The 7,092-nt window shown below is 47.1% G+C and overlaps 1 non-coding gene across 1 annotated transcript; it reads right to left on the bottom strand.

Annotated features, from left to right (window-relative positions):
* Positions 1 to 1,668: 1,668 nt before the first annotated feature.
* LOC123925359 lies at positions 1,669 to 1,776 on the bottom strand. The gene has a single exon (XR_006814966.1). It is a non-coding gene; the product is annotated as a U6 spliceosomal RNA (small nuclear RNA).
* Between the last annotated feature and the right edge of the window lie 5,316 nt (positions 1,777 to 7,092).

Genomic DNA, 7,092 nt, shown 5'->3' with positions numbered 1-7,092 from the left:
GTAGAGACAATTTCCCCTTCCTTTCCCCGTGCAGCCAACTTTTATTTCTACCGAATCCACTGTACCACTCTTGTTCTCGACGGTGGCCGGGTTTATGCCTTCCTACGGAAGTCTTCTCTAAGCCAGGATTATTAGAAAGAAATCACCTATGCTTATTTCTGGGACTTTTATAGATTCATTTCTTAAATATTTAAATCTTTGAATCATACATACATGTTTGGTGTAAATTTGTATCAGAATTTCTCTTTCTCAGATAGTTCGCTTGTTACCTCAACACCCTTTTCTGAAGAACGTGTCTTCAAGAGCCGCTGCCTTTGTCCTCTCCGAAATGCCTTCATGCTTTGTCGTCCAGAATGCGAGTGCACTGTATCTCATGACTTTGCTGGCGCTGAACTACTTTAATGGTCTTACCAAAGTTTTTGCCTTTCTTCGCGCCAACGCACTTTTAGTCCTTCTGTTTTGTCTCATCTTTAATCACATTTGTTCCTTCAGCCCTTTGAATTTCTTCGCAGGAATTTCTTTCAGACAGACCCTATGTGATTTAAAGGATTCCTATTTCCCCTAAATTTCCTTCCAGATTACTGACGTGTGTCGTCATCGGTTTCGGTTGGAGGCTTGGCCCCACAGAGCAAGGCTGGCTCCTTAGGTCAATGAATAGGCTCCATTGTTCTGAAAGAAAGACTGTTTAATTTGAAATTATCTCCCTTGTACAGAAAAATAGTCAGGTAACCGGAGTCTCTGAACTCTGTGATTGTATAGCAAATAGGCCTTCCAGTCTTACATGATTTATGTAACCTTGATGGCTCAGTTTAGAACCACACGGATTGTTATGGAAGTCGTAGGCCCATGTCTCAGGAATAAAATTTAACAAGACTTTTTTCTCTTTCGAGTGGCTTCGAGTCTCTGCTGTGGAGGAAGGAGGGAGGGCGGGGTCTGGACGGGGAGGCCCCGGACTCTAGAACATTACAGACCTAGCCCTTGTGAAACTGTACGTCCTCGATGCCGGTGGCTTTTACGCTGTGCTCTGTGTCCAGGTCTCTTTGGGGGAGGACAACTTCACTTTGAGAAGTCTTCCTTCGAAATCTCTGTACCGGGCCTGCCCCTGCCTCGAATGTAGCCCCAGAGACAGAGGATCAGGCCTCCCTCCTCAGGGCAGAACCCGTTTTAAGTGACTCAGTGACACAGGCTCCTCAGAACCCAAATCTCTGGAATTCTCCACTTTGTGAACGGGCTACCGAGCTCCAGCTTCCCCTCAGCAGCGGGGGGACAGCAGGGCCGGCCCAGAAGGCAGGAAGGGGCGGCTGGAAGGCAGGGCTGGGCAGAAATGGGCCCTGTTCCCAGTCACCTCAACCTTGGTTGCCGGATTTTTTTTTTCTTTAGTGCCCGAGGTTCTTGGTCACGGGGCTTCGAAGACGGAAGGGGTGTTGCCTAAACAGAGGCATGGGCAGCAAAGCCAAGTTTATTGAGCGATAGTACAAAGCTCCCTGAGAGGGTAGGGTGGTCACTGGAGTTTCTAAGTCTAGAAATTTTTGTGGGCTTGTTGGCAGGAGCTGTTTTAATCTGATTAACTCTCCAGGCACCTGTCACCCAAAAAAGTTGGTCTATTCTCACGGAAAAGGGCGGAGGGCTCCTTCTAGGGTGAGTGCAAAATCCTCCCCCCCCCCCAGAAAAAATATGAAACGCTTCACAAATTTGCGTGTCATCCTTGCACAGGGGGCTGTGCTCATCTTCTCTGCACTGTTCCAATGTTAGCATCTCTGCTGCCGAAGCGAGCACCTGTCCAGTCCTTTTAAGGGTGGTTTCCTCTTGGGGGGGGCCCTTTGTCCATGCCCACCTTTCTTGACCTTGAGCTTTACTGACCTTGAGCAGCCTTGATCTTGACCAGCCTCCATGACCTTGAGCTTTACTGAGGATTCTAGGTGCACATAAGGGAGGGGGTCCGTCCGGGGAGGGGAGAGCCCGGATCTATCCCTGTAGACCACTCTGGGGATGACTGGGGCACATTAGACCCCCAACTCGTAGAGAAACACCCTGACTGTCCCATTAAATATTACACACTGAGAGTGTATAGAACAACCTCTGCATTGTGACTTTTTTTTTTAAGATTTTATTTATTTATTTATTTGAGAGAGAGAGAGAGAGAAAGAGCACAATCAGGGAGTAGCAGGCAGAGGGAGAGGAAGAAGCCGGCTCCCTGCCAAGCAGGGAGCCCATGCGGGACTCCATCTGATGACCCTGAGATCATGACCTGAGCTGAAGGCAAATGAGCCACTTGGGCGCCCCTAAAAGCAGAAACTTCTGAGAAATGAGGTTTGTCATAAATCCTCTTCCTGGGAAGGGTTCAATCCATGAGGAAGATAGAACGTGGGCATCAAATTGGGTCTGTAAACAAACCTTGGGACAGGTTTATCTTCTCTTCCATTAGCTTTCTCCATCTATTTACTCTAATGACCCTTTTGAGTGACTTATCGCGGGACTTCTCCGCCACACCTGTGAATAAATTGTTTCTCTCCTGTTAATCTTCTATCAGTTGAAATTTTGAGGCCCCGGCTAGAGAACCTAGAAGCGCAGGAGAAAAAGGATTCCTTTCCTCCCCTGTGTGATAAAATATACATACCATAAAATTTACCCTTTTAACTACTTTTTTTTTAAAGATTTTATTTATTTATTTGACAGACAGAGATCACAAGTAGGCAGAGAGGCAGGCAGAGAGAGAGGAGGAAGCAGGCTCCCTGCTGAGCAGAGAGCCCGATGCGGGGCTCGATCCCAGGACCCTGGGATCATGACCTGAGCTGAAGACAGAGGCTTTAACCCACTGAGCCACCCAGGTGCCCCCCCTTTTAACCACTTTTTAAGTGCACTGTCCTATGGCATTAAGCTCATTCACACTGTAGTGCACCCATCACCACCATGGGTCTCCAGAACTTTCTCATCTTCCCCAGCAGTAACTCCCCATTACACAGTATCTCCTTGTCTCCTGCCACTGCTCCCTAACCTCACGGTCCCGCAGCTATGGCAACCACCATTCTAATTTCTGTCTCTATGAATCTGACTTCTCTAGGTACCTCATCTGACTGAAATCACGATATCTGTCTCTTTGTGCCTCCAGCATTTCTGGCCACCCATGTATGGGTTTACTCCCCACGCCAACCAATTTTCTGATGGTCTGGACGCCAGCTGGGTGCCCTACAATTTCACTCTCTGCTGACACTATCTACCTGGAATTAGTCTCAGACACCACAGGTTAAGGCCTCGGGCCCACCAGACTGCCCCCCCTCCCCCGCCCACTTCAGAAACCAATGGAGAGTCCTGGTTGTCAGTGGGCTTTCTGACCCACTGGTTGTAAATCTGGGTTTCCAGAACCGTTTCCTGGGGTTTGGTAATCTTCTAGAGTGGCTGACAGAACAGAGAAAGACAGTTCAGTAACTAAAATATCCGTTTATTACAAAAAGGAGACAACTAGGAGCATCCGGGTGGCTCAGTTGGTTAAGCAGTTGCCTTCGGCTCAGGTCACGATCCTGGGGTCCTGGGTTTGAGCACCTGCCCCCGACCCCTGTCAGGCTCCCTGCTCAGCGAGGAGCCTGCTTCTTCCTCTGCCCCTCTCCCGGCTCGTGCTCTCTCTCAAATAAATAAATAAAACCTTAAAAAAGAAAAAAAAGGAGACAGCTCAGGAGCAGCCAGGTGGGAGAGATAGGCGGAGCAAGGTTTGGGGGAAGGACCATGGAACAGCCAAGCCCTCTCCAGGTGCCCTACCTGGTCAGCTTGTCCACACGTCCACCCACCCAGAGGCTCCCCAAACTCCTTCAGGTAGGGCTTTTTGTTTTTTTTTTAATTGTTGTTGTTGTTTATGGAGGCTTAATTCATAGGCATGATCGATTTCGTCACGGGCAGTTGGTGGTGGAACTCAACCTCCAGCCCCTGTCACATCCGCCAGGTGGTGGGAGGGTGGGAGGGAGCGAAAGCACCGACCCTCCTACAGGTGTTTGGTTTCCCTGACAACCAGCCCCCATCCTTAGGGGCTTTCCAAGAGCCGCCTCATTAACATGCACTCAGGTGTGATGGAAAGGGGCTTGCTAGGAAAACAACTCCAAAAGGACTGCTTAGGGGCACCTGGGGGGCTCAGTCAGTTAAGCAGCTGCCCTTGACTTGGGTCGTATGGAGCCCAGCTTGGGCTCCTTGCTCAGTGGGGCGCCTGCTTCTCCCTTTGCCTGCAGCTCCCCCTGCCTGCTTGTGCTTGTCCTCCTGACCTCAAATAAATAAATAAAGTCTTTTTAAAAAATATTTTAAAAATTTATTTGACAGAGAGTGTGAGGGAGCATAAGCAGGGGGAACAGCAGAGGGAAAGGGAGAAGCAGGCTCCCCACCAAGGAGGGAGCCTGATGCGGGACTCGATCCTACCACCCTGGGATCATGACTTGAGCTGAAGGCAGATGCTTAACCAACTGAGCCACTCAGGCGCCCCCCCAATGTATATTTCTAATTATAAATCACAATACCACAGATTTCAAGCCTCATCCATGTTGCTGCACATGTCAGAATCTCCTTCCTTTTTAAGGCTGAATAATAGTCTATTGTATGTTTACACCACACTTGGTTACTCGTTCCAGAAGTAACATTTCTGAGTGCATTTATTTTCTTCATCTAAATCTTCACTTATATTCAGATGGGTTTTATATAGCTTATTTTTTTAAAGGCTGAAAATTGAACCAACAGGGTTCTTTCCCCCTTATCTCCTGAAGGTTCGTTTACATTTTACATGTAAATAGAGTAGTAAGTATATATATCCAGCAAATGCTGCTGTTAGCTAGGTCAATAAAAGCTATTGTTTTCATTTAAGTGTGACAGAAGTATCTAATTCTGACCAAGAACTTATCCTACTATAGGTAATTACGCAGTGTGTGTGCCGTTTTTAGCCCTTAAAGTTCAGATATACTTTACATGTGTGTTCTTGGGTTGGGCAATTTCATGCATGTGTGTACGTATGGCAGAGAGCGAGCGCGCATGCGCGCACAAGCAGGGTGGGGAGGGGCAGAGGGAGAGGAAGAAGCAGGCTCCCCGCCAAGCAGGGAGCCCCACGCAGGACTCCACCCCAGGACCCAGAGATCACGACCTGAGCCTAAGGCAGATGCTCAACCAGCTGAACACCGAGGCACCCCTGAGCTCTTTAAAATTTATGTGAGATCTGTTTTGGGTTTTTTTTCACAGACAGTATTTGTTTGCTTTTTGGTCTGAACCCCTTTTGCAGTCAGATTGTTCCTGCTGGAACTGTGCCAATTTGAACTGTGTTGGCCTTTGATTCAATTCTTTTTGTGGGATCAGACGGTGCTTTGGGGGTGGTGCTAGCCTTTTGCTTCACTCTTGTTTGGGGTTGGACTATTTGTACTGGATTAGTACAGGACTTTGGTCTGATTCCTTCTGGAGCCAGGCTGTTGCTGTTGAAATTGTGCTATATAGGAATGTTTCTCTTTATTCTAGAGAAAAGCCTCTAAGAGATGGGATCCCTGTTGTCAAAATTCTTGGAACTCACCCCAGAATCTCTTGGTTTGATGTTAAAAAACTATGTCCATCCACATGCACATTTAAGACTACATAGACTGACTTAACGAGAAAGAAATTAGAACTTCAGTGGTCAGTATGAGGAAATTTTTGACCTTGAACTTGTTTTACTCTAAATTGGAATGCTGCAACTTCTAGGGGGAAAGGCCGGGATGCCTATTTTATTTTATATTTTATTTTATTTATTTGACACACAGAGAGACATAGTGAGAGACAGAACACTGAGGGAGAGACAGGCAGAAGGGGGAGGAAGAAGCAGGCCCTCCTCTGAGCAAGAAGACAGATTTGGGGCTGGATCCCAGGAACCCTGGGATGCCTATTTTATTTATTTATTTTTTAAATTTTTTTTAGATTTTTTTTATTTCTTTATGTAAGAGAGAGATCACAAGTAGGCAGAGAGGCAGGCAGAGAGAGAGGAGAAAGCAGGCTCCCTGCTGTGCAGAGAGCCGGATGTGGGGCTCGATCCCAGGACCCTGAGATCAGGACCCTGAGATCAGGACCTGAGCTGAAGGCAGAGGCTTAACCCACTGAGCCACCCAGACGCCCCCTGGGATCCCTATTTTAAATGGTGCTTTGGTACTTCCAAATGTTTTCAGGATTCTAAATTTGTCTCTTTGCAAAACAAAAACAAAACAAAACCAAAACCAAAAAAAAAAAAAACCAAAAACCAAAAACTTCGCAACATTATTGCGAAGTTAACTGAGAACACACAATTGAAAGGAGTCAAACTGGCCTCTGAGGCCTCTGCTCCCTCCCCCCACCATTTCTCCGCAGCCACTTTGTGCTAGGCCTGCTCCTGCCATTTTCCTCTATTCTCTCTTCTGAAGTTCATTTGCCTCTGTCCCTCTCCCCCTCACTCCCCTCTCCTTTGTCTATTTTTTTTTTAAGATTTTATTTATTTATTTATTTGTCAGAGAGAGAGGGGACACCAGCAGTGAGGAGTGGCAGGATCCCCACTGAGCAAGGAGCCCAGTGCAGGATTGGATCCCAGGACCCCAGCATCATGACCTGAGCCGAGGTCAGACACTTGACTAACTGAGCCACCCAGGCATCCTTTCCTTTGCCCATTGAAGCCTGCCTCTTTGAAGTTAAGGCTTTCTGAAGATCTAACTAAACCCACATTTGTTATGTTCCCTGGACTAAGACCAGATTAGGAGCCGTAGTTGGAGAGTTTCCTAAAGTGACTGAGGGCCCTCATAAGTTTGCTGAAGAATTTACCGTACTTATTCACGTTTAGCAACTGGTTTCTCAAGATTCATTACAATTAGCCCACATGCTTGTTGGTGAGGCTCGGGCCAAACACTGGATAAAACTAATCCAAGGAGAAGATCCTGAAAGGGGTTAAGAGACAGAGACACCTAAGTTTTGGCAAGATGCTAGAACACTTGCTGGAAATCTTCAGTGAGCATTACAGTAGTTTTCCTAAGCCTGTTGCTTTGAAGGAAATTCAGGCTGGAACACAGAAGCCTGATGAGCCCATTCTTAACAATTACAATCAACTCCAAATTGTCTTTTAACAAAGTTCTGCTCTTAGGG

The sequence above is a fragment of the Meles meles genome, chromosome 14, assembly GCF_922984935.1.
Source record: "Meles meles chromosome 14, mMelMel3.1 paternal haplotype, whole genome shotgun sequence".
NCBI lineage: Eukaryota > Metazoa > Chordata > Mammalia > Carnivora > Mustelidae > Meles > Meles meles.
Note: the sequence above shows the minus strand (reverse complement) of the source record. Positions and strands in the feature narration are given on the sequence as shown.